Source organism: Canis aureus, chromosome 34, assembly GCF_053574225.1.
Source record: "Canis aureus isolate CA01 chromosome 34, VMU_Caureus_v.1.0, whole genome shotgun sequence".
Classification (NCBI taxonomy): domain Eukaryota; kingdom Metazoa; phylum Chordata; class Mammalia; order Carnivora; family Canidae; genus Canis; species Canis aureus.
The window spans coordinates 12,305,354-12,329,105 of NC_135644.1; the positions used below are offsets into that span (position 1 = coordinate 12,305,354).

The window sequence follows — 23,752 nt, forward strand, 5'->3', positions numbered from 1 at the left end:
TCAGGTAAAGAATTCTCCTAACTTGGTCACCATTTGGGCCAATGAAACTCTACTGGGCTTTCACAGTCTGGGGCAGGAACTGACTGACAGTGACATCCACCTAGGTCTCCCCGGAATGGACCATCTGCTTCTTCAGAATGGCCTTGCTAAGGATGTCTCAGGAAATACTACCAACAACAGTCTAAGGGTAAGTACTCCCGCTATCTGCATTATTATGAGAAAATGGGGAAAAGCCTTCCTGACTTTTCTAAACTAAGACTCACCCCAAAAGCAACGTAATCCCACTGAAATAGTGTCATCAGGTCACAGAGTGTTAATCCTAGCCATATGGTCCTAAACAAAACATTTAGACAAAAATAAAATTCTAGTGATGTTCATTGCTATTTTAGTTGGTGTCCGAAGCCATACGATCATATAATCATGTTCAGTAAAACCTCTATTCATTTTGAGAAGATATAAATCTAATGCACTTAGAGCCAAGAAACTTTTATTTTAACCTTCATTTGCTTACTATAAATGACAGCAAAAACAGAAATCAAACCTCTTAACAGCTGTAAACCAGTTTTGCTCCAGCGTGACTTCATTATCCCAACCCTCCAAAGAAACAAATGCAAAACACACACACACACACACACACACACACACACACACCCCATACACATAAAACAGCACAGGCCAGTATTCAAACTTCCTAAAAATAATAAATAATAAATAAATAATGAAGTCATGTCCAAGCTCCAGACTACTTCAGAAAGATCCATGAGCATGGCTCCCACTAAGGCATCTAAACAACACAGGACAAAACTGTAGTCTGATACAAATAGCTATTTTCCTGGCTATATCTAAGCAGCAACTAGACTTCTACTTGAGTCATTTTGAAATCAGCTCAAAAAAAAAAAAAAACCAAACAAAATAAATCAAAACACAACCCTAGTTTGATTCTCACTTCAACCAGATGAAATAATGACCAGAGGTGGAGAAAAGTTATGATGATGTGAATTGCCCAGCAAGACCTATGAGGGGTGAAAGGAAATAAATACTGTTTACTTTTTATATCTTTTCTACCTGCACGATCTTCTTACTTTCTGGCTTTGTCTTTCATCCCCTAACCTGGCTTAACTATGCTCAGGTCCCTCTGGCTTCCCTGAGTCTTTCTCAGTTCTGTCCTCTCTCTAAATTCTTAGTGTCGGGCTGCCCTGGTGGCTCAGCGGTTTAGCGCCGCCTTCAGCCCAGGGCCTGATCCTGGAGACCTGGGATCTAGTCCCACATCGGGCTCCCTGCATGGAGCCTGCTTCTCCCTCTGCCTGTGTCTCTGACCCTCTCTCTATCTCTGTGTCTCTCATGAATAAATAAATCTTAAAAAATAAATAAATAAATAAATAAATAAATAAATAAATAAATAAATAAATAAATACTTAGTGTCCCCAAATTCAATCACAAATTCCCAAATCAAGCTTTCAATTATAGCAGTAGGTAATAAAACATTACTAGAATGGTAGATTGTTCTATCCCCCCACTCACACCAGCTTCCATCAAAATTCTAATTCCCATACTCTCCATGTGCTGATCTAATCTAGCAGCTAGGAAAGCAATCTGATTGCAACTACTCCTTCTGATAAACATCCTCAGTTACCAGCTCATTGTTCTAAGGGTCTATCATCCTTGTATTTTCTCTCATCAGAATATTCAGAGGACACATCTTAGGTAGGTAGAGGTAGGTATTAAGGTGCCTTCAATAACAGAAACTAAGGAGGTGATGCAGAAAAGAGAAAGGTTTCAAGTATGCCTGGACCATTCTAATTTACTTTAATGTAATAAAAATTCCCAATTAAAGGTATAGCCTAGTAAAAGTGTTTCAGAATGAGAGTGGTATCAATTACTCAAACAAGGCACTCAAAAATTTTTCCTTCCTTGATGAAAATTTTGTAATGGAAAAAAATTTCAAAAAAAAAAAAGAAAAAAATTTCAAGCTTTATGCTTTACAATCTATAGGACAAGGTTCATTTAATCTAGATAGTTCCACAGAAGTTTTTTTTTTCCTTCTCTGTAGCCATGGTGACTCATGAATTTGCTTGGCCTCTTTTTATAGCCCCATTGAGATAATATGGAAATATTTAACCTATTGGAATTTCAGACAGAAATATATCTTAGAACGGTAGCCTCTAAACCTTATTGATCATTAGGAACACTTTCCTTTAATAAACATTTTCATCTCCCCCTACCCCATTTTCATCTCACTGAATTAGATCCTTAGCCAGGGTAGGAGAAAGTAAGGGGCTGAAGTAGGAATGTTTTCATCCTGTGTATGTAATTTTAATGATAAGTCAGATTCAGAGACTACTGTTGAGAGCACAAAGGTACCACCCAGGACCTGCTAAGTCATACCGCTTACCTGCTCAGAACCATAGGAGGGGCCCTACCCTGCTTCCCACTTACCTGGCAAAGTGCATCACTTCCCTGTTCTCAGAGACCTATAATCTGGGCCACCCAATTTAAGATATTCATACTTCCGTGTAAGCAATTCCTCCTACAGACAAAAAGTATCAACACCCTAAGTATCAAGCTTCAAAGACCTAATTCCATTTACCAATGACAATGTCCTTGTAAGGGTGGCATCAGCACCATCTTGTAGTTGAAGAAATGAACTGAGACTGTGTAATTTTGCCAGGTTCTCCGTGTTTAGTCACAGAGAGCAGATTATTCTTATTTCTGTTGGAGATTTATTTGATAGAAAAGGTGATAGTCCCCTTCTTTCCTTCTTTGGAAGGAAACCTAGCTTTTTTGTTCTGAGGCTCAGAGTACTCTTATCCTTAGGTGTAAGAGCCTTAAGAACTTCTTTGTGTTTCAAAAGCGATCCTAGAAAAAGCCCCAACCAGGACTTTGAGAATTTTGGGCTCTTCAAGGAAAGAAGCTGAAAATATCCTAAAAAGGGAAAAGATAGAAGGCAATGTTTCTCAGAGAAGACAGATAGGGCCCTACCCTGAGAAGACAGCTTCCCTAGAGGCTAGAGGGAGGTGTGGACATTCACAGTCCCCAAGTGTATAGAGCAATTCAAAGTTTGCCATGCCACTACAGCTGCAAAAGGGCAAAGAATGTGCCACTCTCAACCAAATTAAGGCAGCTGTCCCATCTTAAAATTTGACTCATGGGGAATCCCAGAAAGAGAAAAGGAACTAACATTCACTTTACATCTGTAGCATACCAAGGATGTTTAACCCCAGGGGTCCAGGGAGTCCTGAGAGCCTTCACAAAAGCAGATGGCTTATCTACCAGGGCAAGTTTTTTCTCTTCTTCCTCATAGCCCACAGCTGGCTACCAAGATGCACAGAAAACTGTACTTGCATAGAGTCCTTTGGGGTCACGCTTGGAGATCTTAGCTATCTGCCCACAGACTGCAGTCATCTGCTCACAAATTCATGGCCTATAATGCACCTGGTTCTTAAAACCAAACAGAATGAGTAAAAGGAACCAGACATGAGAGAGCACCAACTGTATATTCCATTTACACGAGGTTCAAAAATAGACTACACTTGCTAGTAAAACAGTTACCTCTGGCCAGGTACTGACTGGGAGTGGGCACACGGGAGCCTTTTAGAGTGCTAGAAATTTTCTATATCCTGACCCCAATGGTGATTACACAGGTGTATACATATGTGAAAATTCATTGAGCTGTACACTTAAAATATGCATACTTTACTGTTATGTAAATATTACCTTTGTAAAATAAATAAATAATAAAAGCAAATAAGCCACCAGACACAGATACTAAACAATGACCTACAAAGGGCTGCTGGCTCCAGCTTGCCTATTACTGGGGCCACTTAGTCCCCTCTTACTCAATCCTTTCCCAATTCCTAAAATTAATCTGGCTCCCTACTCCATAAATGCACAGGAAATTTAAAGAGCCAGAGAAGAGCATTCAGCCAAGAGTCCCGAACCATAGGGTAAGCTGCAGCATTGTGTTTAGGTGCAGAGAGGACAGAGCCAGACTGTCCAAGTCCCTGCTCTGCCACTTAATGATTAAAGCCTTAAGCACCTCACTTAAATTCGCTATTCCTCAGTTTCCTGATCTGTATATAGTTGTTATAATGAGGATTACACAAGATTAATCTATATAAAAGCACTCAATAAATACCCAATATTATTATATGCCAAGCCTACAGTAAGCGTTTTACCAATATTATCTTCATTTAATCCTTGCAGCAACCCTATCTGATAGATGGTGCTGTCTCTCATTTTACAAGTGCAGAAATTGAAGCTCACAGAGGCTAAACCTGCCTAGGTTACACAGTTGGCAATGAGCAAATCGGGGTTTGAACCCAGGTCTGTCTTTTCTTTTTCTATTAAGAAGCTTTCCTAATGTCCACCTGGATCCTCCAACCTCCATGCTCCATCTGCTCCCTCTTGGATTTCCCTAGGGCTGACTCGTCATGAATCTGCCTTTCTACCACTGCATGCTGCTGAGACTGGACTACATAGCCCACTCTTCAGGGAACTTTCTGGTCTTTTGGATTCTTTCTGAGCCCCCAAGTACAGCATAATCAACCTACATTCACAATCAAGATGGTGAACTGAGTTCAAAAGACCATGTTCCCTCCCATCCCAATTTTCTTACAATGACAGGGGGGAGAATGTTTTTAAAGAAGAAATCCACACAACTCTGGTAAACAAGAAAGGGTACTATTATCAGGAAATTTTGAAATATCTGGAGGATAGAAGTTAAATGAAATCAACATTGACAGGCATAAAGCAAAATCACATCTCGAAACTGGCTATAGAATATGAACCAAATAAATTATTAAAATGGGAATGGGGAGATAAGAGCAAATCCAGAGAGATTCCAAATTCAGAGGGACATTTACAATAATAGAAGAAAAGGCTCTGCATCAACCATGAGGATAATTTACTAAAAAACTATATCCAAAACAAAGGGCCTATTGCCTTCCTATGCCCCAAAACTGTGGCAGAAAGAAAACATTAGTGATGTTTGGCCTGGGGAGGAGACAGAAAGGCAGGAGGAAGTGTTAGGAGGTGACAAGGTAACTCCGCAAGGAAGAAAATGTGCTCAGAGTAAAGCCTTCCTTACTGTAGCATCATGGCAGGGAAATACCAAAAATGGGGGGGAGGGGTTGGTTTTCTATTGCTGTTGTAACAAATGTCCACGAGCTTAGTGGCTTAAAACAAAACAAATTCATTATTTAAACTTCTGTAGGTCAGAAATCCCAGACTAAACTCAAGGTGTCTGCATTCCTTTTGGCAGACGAGGAAAGAATTTGTTTTTTGCATTTTCCAGCTATTAGGGGCCACCATATTCTTTAGCTTATGCCCCCTTCTTCATCCTCAAAGACGGCAGTATCTCTCCAACTCTTCTTCCATAATAACAGCTCCCTCAGATCACATCTGCAAAAGCTTCTCTACTTTTAAGGAATCACATTATAGGGCCCACCTCGATAATCCAAGACGATCACCCTTTCTCAAATTACTTAACTTAATCACATCTGCAAAATTGCTTGAGCCATGTAAGGTAACATGTTCATAGGTTCCAGTGATTAGGCCATGGGCATCTCAGGAGCTATTTTTCTGCCCACCATATGTGGTTACTGTATACTTGGCAGATGACCCTGCTTTCTGACTTGGCAGTTGGAGTACTGGTCGTTCCACCTAGAACCCAAATCTGGAAGGATACCCACAAAGACTGGCAGCTATGACCTAACCAGACTATTCCAGCAGAATATCCTTAGCTGTGGCCTGTCTGGTTCCCGCTGATTCTCTAAGCCTGGTTGGTGTTCAGCCTTCAGGTCAATTCTGCAAGCCAATAGTCAATAGTCAGCCAATAAATTATTTTTCTGCATAAATTATCCAGAGCAAGTTTCTGTTACTTATATTCAAGAGTTCTGACTGATACAGACTCTTAAATATAGAGAACAAACTGGTAGTGACCAGGGAGGAAATGGGGGGGGGGGGGCGAGGAATGGGTGAAATAGATGAAGTAGATTAAGAGGTATAAACTTCCAGTTGTGAAACAAGTAAGTAATGAAGAAGAAAAGTACACTACAGAGAATATAATCAATAATATTCTTTTTTTGTCAATAATATTCTAATATTATTGTATGATGACTACATTTACTGTGTGGTATGCATTGAGTAATTGCTGAATCACTATGTTGTATACCTGAAATTAATGTAACATCGTATGTTAATTATACTTCAATTAAAGAGAAAATAAACTAAGGCAATATGTTCTTTTCTGAAGCTAGAATTTTACTTATAATACATTTCAAGAGATCTACACAAAATTTGGAAGGAACAAATTCAAAGTAGTTATTAAAAACTTTCTGGTGGTGCCTGGGTGGCTCAATTGGTTATGTGTCTAACTCTTGGTTCAGCTCTCTCCCTTTCCCTCTGCCCCTCCCCATCCTGCTTGCTCTTTCTCTCAAAAAACAAAACAAAACAAAACAAAATGGCTTTCTGAATGTTTCTTTTTTTTTAAGATTTTATTTTTTTATTCAGGAAAGACACAGAGAGATAGGCAGAGACACAGGCGGAGGTAGAAGCCTCCCGTGGGGAGCTTAATGTGGGACTTGATCCCAGGACCCGGGGATCACACCCTGAGCCAAAGGCAGATGCTCAACCATTGAGCCACACAGGCATTCCTGAATATTTCCTATAAATATAATACAAATATCATTTATTCATAACACTATATAATGACTTTTGGATTTGCAATTTTATTTTTTTTAAGGATTTCATCTATTTATCAGAGAGAGAGAGCACATGCACATGCACAAGCAGAGAGTGGGGAGCAGAGAGAGAGGGATAAGCAGATTCCCTCATGATGGCAGAGCCTGACATGGGCTCCATCCCAGGATCCCAAGATGATGGCCTGAGCTGAAGTTAGACACTTAATGGACTGAGCCACCCAGGCGCCCCTAGATTTGTAAATTTAAAGTGATATGATTCAATAAAGGTGTTCATGTTAAAACATTTAAATGCAGAGAACAAACTGGTGGTGGCCAGAGGGAAGGTGGGTGGGAGATGGGTGAAATAGATGAAGGAGATTAAGAGGTACAAAATTTCAGTTATTTATTTTTATTTATTTTATTATTTTTTAAAGACTTTATTTATTCATGAGAGAGAGAGAGAGAGAAAGAGAGAGAAGCAGAGACACGCAGGCTCCATGCAGGGAGCCTGACGTGGAACTCGATCCCAGGTCTCCAGGATCACACCCTGGGCTGCAAGCAGCACTAAACCGCTGAGCCACCCAGGCTGCCCCAAAATAATAAAAAACAAAATAAAAATTTGTAATCTGAAAAAAAAGAAAAAAGATTACTGACTGATAAAAAATATCCTACCTGCCTACTCCACACCCATTTATCTTTAAGCAAATGCTTCCTGGGGACAGTCCCTACATACCTATGTAGAGTTCATATCAGATCTTGCATTCAGAGGAAAGCCTGCCAGCACACTCACAGAAAAGCAGATAAAATCCATGGCACTTACATATAATAATCAACCTAGTTCTTTATTTGTAAAAGAAAAGTATAACACAGGATCAACAGACATTAAGGAAAACCAACATCATGTGAGTCAAATAGACAAAAAGAAGAACAAATAGACTTGACTTGAAAGAAAAGGAGATCAGAATAAAATTTTCATCTTAAGGAAAAGGGATGGTGATTCCTTTGGTATATTCAGGAATATTTGGGAATATTTTGCCTATATACTGCAAGAGCATTCAGAGAGTAAGAGTTATTGGGAAATAAAATTCCAGTATCAAACTTCATTCACCACTGAATCTCAGCACTTAAAACAATGCCTGGACAGTAGGAACTCAACTCCCTAAAATCTTTGTAGAATGAATGATCAAGGGAACTTATACATAACATTTGCCACTGTAACCATTTGGAAGTGTAGAATTCCATAGCATTTAGTACATTCCCAATGTTGTGCAACCACCTCAACTGTCTAGCTCCAGAACTTTTTTGTTGCCCCAAATGGAAACCTCCATTATGAAGCAGTCACTCCCTCCTTCCCTTTCCCTATCCTGGTAAATGCTAACCTACTTCCTGACCCTATAGATGTGCTTATTCTGGATATTTCATACAAATGGAATACTACATGTGGCCTTTTGTATTTCATACAAATGGAATACTACAACATGTGTCCTGGCTTCTTTCATTTAGCACGTTTTCAAGGTTCAGCCATGTTACAGCATGTCATTCCTTTTCATAGCTCAATACTATTTCATTGAATGTTGGTGGACACTAGGCTGTTGCACTTACACCATTTTTTCCACTGCCTCCATTGTATTCCTCCCCAGCCATCTCTACCTCAGCTGGTGCCACCACTATTTACCTAGTTGTTTAGGCCCCAAAACTAGGAATCATCCTTGATCCTCTTCTTTAGCCCCACCCCACTGTGACATTCAAAAGATCAGCAAATCCTATTCTATCATCCAGATGCACCCCAATTTTGGTTGCATTTCATTGCTTCTCCAGCTAACACCTAACCCAAGCTACTATCCCTCTGATCACAACTAAATGTCATTTTGCTTCCTTTCTCCCCACTGCTATCATTCATTTCCCCACAATAATCAAAATTATCTTTTATAAGTATGAATCATTACAATGTAACAAAATCTAGATGGCTTGCTATAAGCAACAGGCCGGCATGGTCTAGACCCTGCCTACCTCTCTAAGCATCAATCCTACACTCTGCAGTCATGCTGGCCCATCTCTGAGTCTCTCCCACAACAACCACTTTCCTGACCCAAAGCCTTCACACTCCCTGAGCTACTACCTAGGACATACGTTTCTCTCAAATTCTGCTTGGCTTCCTCCTTCTCATCATGCAGGTCACCTCTGCAGAAAGGCTACCTTGATTCTCCCATGTGAACTAGAGCCCTCATCCTTAGTCTCTCTCTGATCCCTTATCTTCCTGGGTTTTTCCTTCATACAATTTATAAAATATATTATTTTATAATAAAATTATATTAAAAGAAAATTTAAAATATGCTATAAAATTATATTATCTTTCTGTTTATTATTTGTCTCCCCCCCAAGGATGTAAGCTCCAAGAAAGTAGATACTTTGCCTTCAGCCAAATCCCAAGGGCCCAGAGCAATATCTAAAATATATGAGGCATTCAGTAAATACTTGTTGCTTGAATAATGAATGCTTTGCATTATATACACACATAGAAAGAGGACTCTGTGCTCAACAAACAGAATATCCATTCTTTTCAAACATCCTTGAACATTTACATGAATAGTCCACGAAGTGCTCTTGAACCACGTTAGTGACAGCATAAATTAGTGTAAGTTTTTATAACTTGATAATGTCTATCCAATTTTAAAATGCAAACATCCTCTGAACCTGTATCATATACTGGCATCCTCGTGATAAATCAAGCGGTCCTCTATTTCTGGATTCTATTCTGTTCTATTTATCCATTGTCTATTTGATCACTGTCAGTGATGATATGGATGTTCATACGGATCTGAGGAAAGCTTCCTTTCCACAGTATTATTTTTTCTATTGTTCTATGTCCTAGAACTGATTACTCTTATAGCAATGGATGTAGTACAGATTTAATACTATGGTAATATAGAAAATATTTTTGGTAGTGGCAGGAAGATTTTCACCATCATTAAAAGAATATTCTCCGGGATCCCTGGGTGGCGCAGTGGTTTAGCGCCTGCCTTTGGCCCAGGGCGCGATCCTGGAGACCCGGGATCGAATCCCATGTCGGGCTCCCGGTGCATGGAGCCTGCTTCTCCCTCTGCCTATGTCTCTGCCTCTCTCTCTCTCTCTCTCTCTCTGTGTGTGTGTGTGTGACTATCATAAATAAATAAAAATTTAAAAAAAAAAAAAAAAGAATATTCTGCAACATTGTTCTCCTGGACCTTTGTGTGTCTGGAAGGGGAAGTAAGATTTTTTTAATTAAAGGAACTACCACTTTGCCTTTTTATACAGTTATCAAATATTCTTCTGCCCTCCCAAAGTTCCTGAAGTACAATAAAATGATAGATGTTACAAATTACTGATAAGGTGACATGTTTTGAATAGCCCCCAGGTATTAGAAATGAAATATTTGAGACACCTGGGTGGCTCAGTGGTTGTCAGCCTTTGGTTCAGGTCATGATCCTGGGGTCCTGGGATCGAGTCCTACATCAGGCTCCCCAGGGGGGTGCCTGCTTCTCCCTCTACCTGTGTCTCTGTGTCTCTGATGAATAAATAAATAAATCTTTAAAAAATAGAAATGAAACATAAAACCAACTACTATTGATTTGAGAAATTGTCACTTTAGTCCGCGGTGCTGAAGTAACTGGATATCCATGTGGAAATGTAAAAGACATAAAACTTAAACACTGTGTTACATAAAACTTAAACACTCTAGCACAGTAGACTTTTATTTGTCCATTATGCAAACAGGAGGAGCTGAGAGCCAGGGCTCCTCTTCTGATTTGACAGAGTAACTCTGACAACATTTATACCACTTGGGAACATAAGTGTCAACTACAACTTTAGCACCAGGGCAACAAATAAGACCATCTTAACAGGTCTTAACAAGTCTTAAAAAGTAAGACAGAATTACAAGTGTCATTAAAAGTTATGTTCACATAACATGGCAACAATTTCTGAGATGTCTAACATCTATAGGACTCCTTTGTTCAAATAATAATTCCAATAATAGATTTGTATTGGAGGGGACAGAATGAGGTGATAGCAACTGTGAATATTTGTGCAAGATTCATATCACATAAGAAACAAGACTGGTGTCCTTGGGAGAGTTCACATTTAACACCGTATCTCACTGGACCCTTTGACCAAGTTTCAACATGAGGAAGGTCATCTCTCCCTTTGCTGCAGCAGAGAAGAAGCATCTTTTCATCTCTTTGTTAGAGTTTTTTAAAAATTATGAAGTTCTGTATTTTCAGAGCCAGGCTCTGAAATTTCATTAGTTAGCATTAAGAGCAGAACACACAGACCTGTGGGATTCAGTTTCACTATGGAAAAATGAATTGTTCGGATTTGACTTGACACCAATCAAATAGGAACAATTTATCTTCTACATTACAAAAGAAAAAGAGTCAAACTGACATCAGATTTCTCTTCAGCAACCCAGGTACTAAAACACAATTTTTTTAAACATAGTTATAAACTAGAATATTGTGCCTAGCCAAACACAATTAAGTGTGTAGAGATGGAATAAAGACATTTTCAGAAATGAAGGACTTGGAACATTTACCTGGTATGTGCTCATTTTTGGAAAGTTACTTGAAAACATTCTGCAGCAAAACAAGGAGAAAAGAAGGGAAGATCAGTGACCCAGGAAACAAAAAAAAATAAACACAAAGAGCAAGAAAGGGAAGTTCCAATGTAACTTGCTTTAGAGCAGGATAAAAGCACACCCCGAGATACTGGAGGAGAATGTGATGGCCATGCCCATGAAAGACACCATCAGGAAAAAAAGGTGTGTGGAGGAAAGGAATGATCATAAGTGATACGGTAACTAATATCATAAAAGCAAATAGCACAGGAGACCAAAAAAAGGGGGGGGGCAAGTAGAAATACCAGAAAAAAAGCCCCACATTTTAAAAAAGGAAATGAAAGTATGGCCTGACCTTTGTTTCCAAAGTAAACAGAGACCTGCCCTTTGGGATGAAAATTTGCATTGGAGTGTATATCCAATAGATGAAGTCCCCTTAAGTTACTGAAGGCTTTCAAAGCTAGGCTCAGAGAGTTAAGCCTGTGGTCTGGTGAGCACAGACAGCCATAATTGGTTCTTGAGGAAAAGAATGAAAAGTTAAAGTCAGCAGTTTAGTAATGTTAGCTTGGCAGTAGGAGAAGCAGGAAACCAAAGGATAAGTCTGTTGCAATTTTCCAGGCATGAGGTGGAGGACTAAACAGATAATAGAGAAGGAAAAGAGAACACATCAGAAAGGCATTTCAAAAGAGGACTGCAAGACTCAGATATCAGGAGTGGGTAAAGGGTGGGGATGGTGTATGAACTGGAAAAAGGGTGATAGCTTTTCATTAGTACTGCTGTTTCATTATTACACACACACACACTCTTCCTCCTCCTCTTCTATTTCTCATCCTCCCTCCAAATTAATATTAAGGTTCTTGATGGTGGAGATTAACGCTTGTGTTTGTTTCCTTGACACCAGCACTGGGTTCTACAACAATGGTCCCTCAGCTAGTGCTTGTGATGGTGACTGTGGGTGGTGGTGGTGGTGGTGTTATGAGGACAATGATGATGACCATGTTTCAATGCCTTAAGTATAGGAACATTGGAAATAAGAAATAAGGGGTATAAAATAATGATAATGGAATTAGAGCTTTGGTAGGATGTCAGAGACCATTGGGATTGGAAGAAATACTTTTTGAAAATATTGCTGCTGCTACTTCTTTAATGAAATGCCTTTAGTTTCCCCTTCTTTAACATCTTTTACTTAACTCCATCTATACCTATGCAAAATTAAAACCAAACAGTATTGGGTGATCTGACTGCTATCAAAGAAACTCATTTCCAAATTCTTATTTCAAAGCCCTTTTTGACTGAAAACAAACTCTTTAAAAATTAGAGCTATTTAAACTAACTCTGTCCTGAGAGTTCAGGACTTCTACATCTTGTTTTATTGTTTCTGAAATTTTTTTAAAAATGTTATTTTCAAAGAAAGCACTAGGTGGCACTTGTGATGTGTTTAATATTTACTTAGGATTCTTTTTGGAAAAGATTTGGTAGGGGGGAAAATGCAATAAATATTAAAACGGGAAAATCTTCATTACAGTAACGAAGATCACTATCTTATGATTGTGTTTACTATGTTACTATATCTTTATGCAGTGTTTGCATTTAAAATCTAGGCCTCACTTCCTTATAAAAACTCCACGAGGGGAAAAAAACAAAAAACAAAAAAACCTCCACGAGGGGAACCAACATTTCTATAACCCACAGTGCTAAAATAAGAAAAAAAAAAAAAGTAATGCTTTTTTTTTTAAAGTAATGTTTGATTTGCAGAAAAATTGACTATATATGTTCTTTTAAGCGGCGAATTCCTCTATTCTATTTTAAATATTTCAATTTGGGAGGGTGCCTGGCTGGCTCAGTTGGTAGGCTGTACAATTCTTGTTCTTGGAGCCATTAGTTCAAAGACCCACATTGAGTCTAGACTTTACTTTAAAAAAAAATTTTTTTTCAACCTAACATTTCAACTTGTTAAAATAAATTTATTTTTATAAAATAAAGCTTTCCAAGGCTCAACTTGTATAAATCAAAGTAAGTTATTAGTTTTTAAAAAGATACTATAGCTTAAAATATTTTTTAGTAATATTAAAAAAAGAAAGAAAGATATGGAAAGCAGATGTCTTAGCAGATTTCTGCCATCTTTAAAGTGGTAACATAATGACTTTAAGCAAGTATATTCTCTTTTCTGGCATTTGGTTGGGCAGTTCCTATTTGGCAAGTTGCTTAATTATCTCATGACCTCACTTTACTATAGAGAGACTGCAAGCACTTTTAACAGAAATGCAGATTGATAGAGTATTATTTCAAGTAGAAAATATTGTTGCCAAATACCATGGCAACCGTAGCCTGTCATATTGTTGCATCTTTCTTCTACCTATTGTCTGGACCTTCACTGTAGCCATTCTAGGGATTAGGTTCACTCATGGCTCCATCTCACTTTTCTACCCTTATTCTCCTTTGTCTCATTTTCACTTCTTAGGTTTTTTTGTTTGTTTGTTTTTGGTTGTTGTTTTTTTGTGTTTTTTTTTTTTGTTTTTTTTTTTATTCATGAGAGACATAGGCAGAGAGAGAAGCAGGCTCCATGCAGGGAGCTCGATGTGGGACTCAATCCCGGGACTCCAAAATAATCCCTGGGCCAAAGGCAGGTGCTCAACCCCTGAGCCACCCAGGCGTCCCTCACTTCTTATTTTGAGTGTATTTTTTTTCTTCCTTTACCTTGTAGGATAATTTAATACAATAAAGTCCTTTTGAAACAAGATGAGTTATAAATAAGTTAATAAAAATGCTAATATGCTGTCTTTTAATTGCACTAATTTGTAGGGCTGGGATGAAATTGACATTTTGAAGGTAGTATCTCACATAGTAGTAAACTCAGCATGTCAGAACTCAGAGCTAAATATGCAAAATTGCACCAGTACTGAAAAAATCTTGGATCTCAGCTTAACAACTGAGTTTCTTTGATTGAGAATGATAGTAATGGATTCTGGCTAACTTAAGCAAAAAGAGACTTTAATAGAGTGCTAGCCAGCAACTCACAGAATAGATGGTAGAATAAAGGGCCAGGCCTGGCCACAAGATAAGAATTAAGACAGCTCTTAGAATCCAGGAAGTAAGAATAACTTCTAGATTTTTACAAGGCACTGCTGCTCCAATGTATGTACTCCCTTTATTTCCCATCCCTGTGTACCTCTACTGAAGATTACAAGTTCTAAGAGTCCAGGCAGGGTTTCTGGGTGGCTCAGTGGGTTAAGTGTCTGCCTTCCGCTCAGGTCATGATCCTAGGGTCCTGGGATCAAAACTCCCATGGGGCTCTCTATTTAGTTGGGAATCTGCTTCTCCCTACCCCCTCCCCTCTCCCCTGGCTCGTGCTCCCTTTCAAATAAACAAATAAAATCTAAAAAAAAAAAAAAAAATTCCAAGAATCCAGATTGCTTAATGTGCTCTGTGCATTCACAGATTTCTAGTGCTAAAATCAAGAGGAACTTACAGCAGAGTAAAAGTACATCTTGAAAGGTTGCCAAAATATAAAGAAATATAAATTTGAAAAAAATAAAATAGTCCAGGAGTCTAGCTGAGTTCCCTTGTGTCTGTCACTTGTGGTTCCTCAATTTACATTCAAATCAAGATTTGTCAACAGGGGGAGAGAGGGAATTCCCCAGGAGGAAACTGGGCTGTTCCTGGTAAGGGAGGTGATGCTCGTTACCACAAAACAACCTATGTACACTATACTAAGCAAGAGTAGACTATTAGTTTCTGTACTGTACTGTAAGCACCTAATGAATAGTGTCTCCCCAAAATTCATGTCCATGCAGAACCTCAGAATGTGACCTCACTTGGAAACAAGATCACTGCAGATGTAAGTAGTTGAGCATCAAGATGAGCTCTTACTGGATTAGGGTGGGCATGGCAAAAGAGGGCAGCCCAGGTGGCTCAGCGGTTTGGTGCAGCCTTTGGCCCAGGGCCTGATCCTGGAGACCCGGGATCAAGTCCCGCATCAGGCTTCCTGCATGGAGCCTGCTTCTCCCTCGGCCTGTGTCTCTGCCCCTCTCTCTCTCTCCCTGTGTCTCTCATGAATAAATAAATAAATTTTTAAAAAGGGCGGCGGGGGGTGGGGCGGGGAGAAGAAAACACTTTCTCCCGAAGAGAAGGTGATGTGAAGATGGAAGCAGAGACTGGAGTGCTATATCTACAAGTCACAGAATGTCAAGGATTACTAACAACCACCACAAGCTAGGAGAAGGCATGGATGGTTTTTCCCCTCAGACATTCCAGACAGAATTAACCCTGCCAACACTTTGATTTCAGACTTCTGGCCTCCCAAATAGTGAAATAATACATTTCTGTTGTTTTAAGCCATTCAGTTTGTGGTAATTTGTTATGGCAGCTCTAGGAAATTAATATAACCCCTAAAAACAATTCCTTTGTACAAAACCCTAAGTGGTGATACCATGAAAGAAGATGGTTAGTAAATGCATTTTTATGGAAGTGAATAAAAGTTCTCTTTTTCTATATCAAAAGGAAATACATCTATGAATGGTTTTGTTCATTTATTCCACAAAGAGCTACTGAATACCTTTTATGCACTGGGCATTGCTCTAGGGGCTGGAAATATAGTGGTGAACAAATTAGGTAAAATCAACAGAGCTTGCATTCAGAGGGGAAACAGTTACACAAGTAAACAGGACAAGACATAGTCTGCTGAGTTAGGGCTATAAAGAAGGTGAAACTGGATGATGTAATCTAAAGTGACAATAAAGGAGACAGGAGGTAGTGGGTGGTCAGGCAAGGAGAGAGAACTGAGACCAGAATTCTGAGAAGCCAACACTTGTGAACTAGAGGGAAAATATTCTAGACAAGAAGAACTGAGAAAATGGGAACTGAGTGACTACTACCAAGTGAGAGAGATGGATGGGGAGATTTAGGCAGAGGCAGATCACAACTTCTATTCTGAGATATGTCACGCAGGTAGAAGAGTTTAAGTAGGAGAATAACATCACCTGATTTAAACACTTAGGGCAGCCCGGGTGGCTCAGGGGTTTAGTGCCGCCTTCAGCCCAGGGCATGATCTTGGAGACCTGGGATCGAGTCCCACATTGGGCTCCCTGCATGGAGCCTGCTTCTCCCTCTGCCTGTGTCTTTGCCTCTCTCTCTCTCTCTCTCTCTCTCTCTCTGTCTCTCATGAATAAATAAAATCTTTTAAAAATGATAATAATAAATAAATAAACATTTAAAGTCAGTGTGCTCATGTGGGGAGATGATTGTAGAGAGCCAGAAGGAGCAACAGACACTTGGGAGACTGTAGCATTAGGCTGGATGGGAGCAGATGGAGCTTGGATTAGGGTGGTATTGTGGGGGTGCAAAGAAGTGGACTAATTCTGGCTATAAGGTAATTTGACAGGACTAGTAAGTATTACTTAAGTGCCTTCCTGGTCTAGCATCACTTGAAATTCTGTAAGAGCTACAAAAGATATCATATTACCAAGACGCTCCTATCCAGGAGTTTCACATTCAATCAGGCAGATAAGACATACATATATTTATAAAACATATGTAGACTCAAATGTATTATAATGTGATAGAAACAATAAATGCAGGAAAGAAGGCTCCAGAGAGGGTAGAGGTAACATGAGAAAGTCTGTAAACTTGAGGTGGGCCTTCAAAGATATGTGAAGATTGAAGGAGAGCATCCCAGGTTAGACAAAGCATGAACAAACAAGAAAAGTAGAGGTTGAATGTGCACTGTTTGCAGTGGGTGAATAAATTAATCTGACTGGATTAGAGTTTGTATACAGTGAATAATGACAACTAAATTAGATTAGTAAAGTGAAGAGAGATGATAGAGGGCTTTGAAATCCAGGTTGAATTTACATTTAATATTCTAGGCCAGAGGTCAGCAAGCATTTTCTGAAAGGACCAAATAATAAATATTTTAGGTTCTGTAGGTTGTATGGTCTCTGTTACAACTACTTAACTCTTCCACTGTGGTCTGAAAGCAGCCATAGATAATACTTTTTAAATGGGTGTGGCGGTTTTTCAATAAACTTTATTTATAAAAACAGGTGGCAGGCCAGATTTGGTCCTTGGATTATAGCAGCAGAGCAATAAAATAAAAATGGTGTTTTATGAATTTTTGAAGTAACCATGTGCAGGGGTAGGGAGCATTTCTTTGTTACCTGGCATCCATTTCCCCTATCCTCCTTCCTCATAGTTTCTGTGCTTCCAGCTAGATGTCATCTCCTCTCACATGTTTAGGAAGAAGCCAGCTGAATTCCTAGCTCTAGGAGTGGTCTCAGATTGGTTTAAATTCATCAGGTCATCCCATTCCCTATTCCATAAGGGTCTTATCATGTTACCCACACCTAAGCCACACAGTGCATGCCATTTCTGGGGCACAGAGGGTAGTTCAGGAAGGACATCTGAACCAAATTTGTGCAGGAACATGCAATGTTTCCTTTATAGTAATGGGGCTTCTAGGAAAGCAGCCTTCTGACTTCTCTGGAAGAGCCAACAAAAGGACACTCTCTTCCTTTCTTCTATATAGACATAAACCTTGGATTTCTGGATTTGGTTTGTTTTTCTGCTTGTGTGTTTGTTTTTAAAGAGAAGCCAAGTCTGGAACCATGCTGACAAGACTGAAGGCAGAACAGAGAAAGGTAAAGAAGATAGATCTTTGATGACATGGTTAGGCCATTAAATCAAATCAACCCTCCAGCCTATCCTACCTTTGTCTTTTTAGTATTATTAACCAATAAATCACTTTCATTGCCTAAATCTGTTTTGAGTTTTTTATTACTTGAGATTAAAAGTAGGGACACTTGGGTGGCTCAGTCAGTTAAGCATCTGACTCTTGATCTCAGCTCCAGTCTTAATCTCAGGATCATGAGTTCCAGCTCCATGTTGTGCTCCACATCCAGCAGAGCCTACTTTAAAAAAAATAGTATTCCAGGGCAGCCCAGGTGGCTCAGCAGTTTAGTGCCACCACCAGCCCAGGGCGTGATCCTGGAGACCCGGGATCGAGTCCCACGTTGGGCTCCCTGCATGGAGCCTGCTTCTCCCTCTGCCTGTCTCTCTCTTTCTGTTTCTAATAAATAAATAAAATCTAAAAAAAAAAAATAGCATTCCACTATCATAGAAAAATAATATGGAATGGGGAGATATGACAGGAGTTAGGCTAGATAGAAGACTAGGTATGAAGTGGTAAGGTACAAAGTGGCAGTGAGAAGGTCATTGAAAAAAGAGAATTAATATGTGAGGCTAGCTTATCTGCTCACATTTTTTAAAGATTTTATTTATTTATTCATGAGAGACACAGAGAGAGGCAGAGACATAGGCAGAGGGAGAAGCAGACTCTCTGCAGGACCCCTCCCAGGACCCCGGCATCATGCCCTGAGCAGAAGACAGACACTCAACCACTGAGCCACCCAGGTGGTGGTCTGCTGGTCTGCTCACATTTTAAATCCAGCTCCACACAATGCTCTACCACCACTGCTGCCAGGGCTGGACTGCACTGCAGCAACTCCCGCATCCTCCCACCCCCAACTCCTACCCTCCCACCTACAACTCTGCCACCATTGAGGGCACGAACAAGTACAGCAATATAGAGAAATTTGAAGAGGGATTCAAGATCAATGCAAGCAAAAATCAGCAGAATGATGGGTTTTAGAACCAAAAGAACAACTGGATGGCAAATTGATAGACCCCAAAAGGGCCAAAGCTTTAAAAGGAAAAGAACCCCCAAAGAAGGTTTCTATGGGTGGACTGAGCCCAGATGCTTCTGAAGAACAAATTAAAGAATATTTTGGAGCCCTTTGAAGAGAATGAAAATATTGAACTTCCCATGGATACAAAAACAAATGAAAGAAGAGGGTTTTGTTTTATCACATATACAGATGAAGAGCCAGGACAGAAACTGTTAAAGAACAGATTATCAGGGGATCCCTGGGTGGCTCAGCAGTTTAGCACCTGCCTTTGGCCCAGGGTGTGATCCTGGAGTCCCGGGATCGAGTCCCACATCAGGCTCCCTGCATGGAGCCTGCTTCTCTGCCTGTGTCTCTGCCTCTGTGTGTGTGTGTCTCTCATGAATAAATAAATAAATAAAACCTTAAAAAAAATAAAAAAGAACAGATTATCATTAAACTGGTTCTGGGGAGTGTGAAACCAAAGTTGCGCAACCCAAAGATGTGTATAGGCAGCAACAGCAACAACAAAAAGGAGGAAGAGGGGCTGCAGCTGGTGAACCAGGTGGTACTAGGGGTTGTGGACAAAGTTGGGGCCAAAACTGGAACCAAGGATTTAAAAACTACTATGATCAAGGGTATGGAAATTACAATAGTGCCTATGGTGGTGATCAAAACTATAGTGGCTATAACAGCTACGATTATAGTGGGTATAACTAGGGGAACTATGAGTATGGACACGGATATGCAGACTCTAGTAGACAACAAAGCACTTATGACAAGGTGTCTTAAGGGGGTGGCAATCACCAAAATAATTACCAGCCACAGGAGGATGTTGGAGAAAACAGTGGGAACTTCATTGCAGGCTGTGTATCACCTTGACCACATCTATCTCTGGGGGTCACACATTGCAGGCAAGCACAAGGCATACATCAGAAAACTATGTCCTGTGGAGATTGCTAAACTAACCCATCTTGCAAGATGACATTGAAGATTGGTCTTCTGTTGACCTAAGATGATTATTTTGGTTTTCTTTTTGAAAGATTTATTTATTTATTTATTCATTCATTCATGATAGACAGAGAGAGAGAGAGAGAGAGAGGCAGAGACACAGGCAGAGGGAGAAGCAAGCTCCATGCCGGGAGCCCAATGTGGGACTCGATCCCGGGACTCCAGGATTGCGCCCTGGGCCAAAGGCAGGCGCCAAACCACTAAGCCACCCAGGGATCCCCGATTATTTTGTAAAAGACTTTCTAGTGTACAAGACACAACTGTATCCAACTGTATATAACCACCAGTTAGTTTTCTTTGTTTTTACTTTGTCTTTTGCTGTGTTAAGACTTGATGTAGATGTGTGTTTATAAAAATTTCATTTGTATAAACATACTATTTATTTGTATAACATGATTTCATGTTAAACCTCAAATAAATGCTTCTTTATGTGGAAAAAATATATATATGAGGCTATCTATATTGATTTGCACAGAATTCCCACATAGAATAAAAGGCTAAGGGAAATAAATTAAGGAGTATGGGAAGTGAGGAGTTTGAGCCCACTCACAAGAAAAGACATGTAAAACAAGGTTAAAGGTTAAAGAGGCATTGATTTTTATGGCAGCCCGGGTGGCTCAGTGGTTTAGCGCCGCCTTCAGCCCAGGGTGTGATTCTGGAGACCTGGGATGGAGTCCTATGAGTCCCATGTCGGGCTCCTGCATGGAGCCTGTTTCTCCCTCTGCCTGTCTCTGCCTCTCTCTCTCTCTCTCTCTCTCTCTCTCTCTCTGTGCCTCTCATGAATAAATTAAATCTTTAAAAAAGAAAAAGAGAGACATTGATTTAAATCCTTAGCCTAATCATAGTCCAAAAGATGATATCATCCTAAAAACAGAGATGTAGGGCAACAAGTATTTAAAACCTATAAAGTGAAAAATAAATAAATAAATAAATAATAAAAAACCTATAAAGTGCTCACTACAAAAGGCACAATCAGGGTCCATAAAACAGTGTGCAAAACTATAAGTATGGTGAAAAGAAAAAAATCTGCAAAAATAAGATAAATTAATGAGAATTTTTTGGCTATATCTTGGAATGGAAAAGGGGTCAGATTAAGAACTAAAGGGCAGCCCGGGTGGCTCAGCGGTTTGCCGCCGCCTTCAGCCCAGGGCGTGATCCTGGAGACCCGGGATCAAGTCCCACGTCAGGCTCCCTGCATGGAGACTGCTTCTCCCTCTGCCTGTGTCTCTGCCTCTCTCTGTGTCTGTCTCATGAATAAATAAATAAAATCTATTAAAAAAAAAAAAGATTAAGAACTAAAGGCACAAGGGGAAAGGTAATGGAAACTCTCATTAGAAAGGGCAGGACTACATAAAAAACAAAAAAGAAAAGAAAGGGCAGGACTGAGATGCCTGGGTGGCTTCAGCAGTTTGGCACCTGCCTGGAGACCCGGGATCGAGTCCCACATCCAGCTCCCTGCATGGAGCCTGCTTCTCCCTCTGCCTGTGTCTCTGCCTCTCTCTCTTTCTGTGTGTCTCTCATAAATAAATAAATAAATAAATAAATAAATAAATAAATAAATAAATAAATAAGGAAAAGGCAGGTCTGATCAAGCCATCCCACTTCTTCATATTTTCATATTTTTCATACATACCAGGACACATTCTGTCAATAGAACATGTAGTCATTGATGTATTAACTCCTATAAGCTCCTATAGAGTAAACAAGGCAAACAGATGGGAACAACTAGAAGAAAAAGGCTCAGGTACAGTTCACACCAAATCACTGAATCTTCATATTTCAGTAATGTAAAGGTAAATAAAACACCACTGGGTTCCCAGTCCAACTTGTAAGAAGCTGAAAGTTGGGGCATCTGGGCGGCTCCGTTGGTTAAGTGTCTGCCTTGGGCTCAGGTCATCATCTCAGGATCCTGGGATCAAGCCCTGCATCAGGCTCCCTTCAATGGAGAGCCTGCTTCTCTCTCTCCCTCTGCTCCTCCCCTTTCTTTGTACACCCTCTGTTCTCTCAAATAAATAAATAAAATCTAAAAAAAAAAAAAAAAAGCTGAAAGTTGTCACTCCAAGTTAATAACAAATAAAAAAATGAACAAACTGAAAAATCAGATCCAAAAGAGAAGTGAAGTCATAGGGCAAACTGTTGCTCCTTAAAACTGGAGGGACCAACAGCAAATACAGAGAACCACAACTTCCCAGAGCAACAAACTCTGCAGAAACCAATACCAGGGTGGGGAAACCTGAACTGTAATTTATGAATTGCGGGGTACTCAATGTGGATAACTCTTAGAGTTAAAAACTCCAGGGCAACCCAGTCACTGGAGGCTCCCACACACTTGTGAATTTTAACTCTTGGATCTCTATTATATTCTCACAGTGAATATCACAGAAAAATCCACACCTCTCCTTCTCCACCATGTTTTTGGCAGGGGAAAGGGAAAAGGAACCACTTAAAAATACACCAGAGCATTCTGTTCTTAACAAGGTCTGTCTTTAGAAGGTTACTATTTAATCACAGCCTCACCTGCTAGGGTTTTAGCAGAGCCTACCTAACTAGCCTGGGGGAAGGGAAAGTCCCACGTCCAGCCCCCTCTAACCATCCTGTCTCACTTAAGGTATGGAGGGAGGAGGACTGGGCAGCACATTTGAGGTTCACAGTCCAAAGGCACAGGTACACTAAAAGACTGAATCCAGATCATAAGATTATAAAATACTTCCCTTCTCCTCCGCCCTACCATCACAGTACTAGAGGCCTACTCACAGCAGGTCCTTTTACCTTGTACATCATGCCCAGCTACCAAGAAAAAATTACAAGGTACACTAAAAAGCAAAAAACATAGGTGGAAGAGACACAGAGAGCCTCAGAACCAGACTCAGATACAGAATGGATGTTGGAATTATCAGATCAGGAATTTAAAATAGCTATCATTAATATGCTAAGAGCTCTGATAAGTAGACAGCATGCAAGAACAGATGGGCAATGTAAGCAGAGAGATGGAAATTCTAGGAAAGCACCAAAAAGAAATGCCAGAGATTAAAAAAAAAAACAACAACCCTGAACAGGGTTTTGTAACAAAAATGAACAATGCCTTTGTTGGACTTATTAGTAGACTGGACACAGCTGAAACGAGAATCTCTAAGTTTAAAGATACTTTAATAGAAACCTCCAAAACTGAAAAGCAAAGAGAAAATAAGACTGAAAAAATAAAAAGAACAAAATATCCAAGAACTGGGCACAAAAGATGTAACATATGCATAATGCGAATACCAGAAGAAATAAACAGAAGAAATATCTGAAACCATAATGATCAAGAATTTGCCCCCAAATTAATATCAGACACTAAATCATATATCCAGGATGCTCAGAGATTACCAAACAGGATAAATCCCCCCCCAAAAAACTACACCTAGTCATATCATTTTTAAACTACAGAAAATAAGCCAGAGGATAAAAATATATTACCTACAGAGGAGCAAAGATGAGGAGGACATGTGACTTCTCAGAAACCATGAAAGTAAGAATAAAGTGGAGTGAAATGTTGAGTGTTGACAGAAAAACCCACCAACCTAAAATTCTGTAGCTTACAAAATTATCTTTAAAAAATGAAGAAGAAATACTTTCTCAGACAGACAAAAACTAAGGGAATTCATTGCCAGTAGACCTGCCTTGCAAGAAAATTTAAGAGGCTCTTGAGAGAGAGGGAAAATGATACATACCAGATACTTGTATCTATACAAAGAAAGGAAGAGCACTGGAAAAGTGAAGGCAAAATAAAACTTTTCATTTTTCTTTTTCTGATCCAACAGATAACAGTTTGT

General features: G+C 39.7%; 1 long non-coding RNA gene and 1 pseudogene across 3 annotated transcripts in view; one reads left to right on the forward strand and one right to left on the reverse strand.

The window, feature by feature from the left end:
• Positions 1-23,752, reverse strand: part of LOC144304709 (uncharacterized) — a 100,537-nt gene that overhangs the window by 63,945 nt on the left and 12,840 nt on the right. The window lies entirely within an intron of this gene.
• LOC144304569 (heterogeneous nuclear ribonucleoprotein D-like pseudogene) lies at positions 18,725-19,811 on the forward strand (annotated as a pseudogene).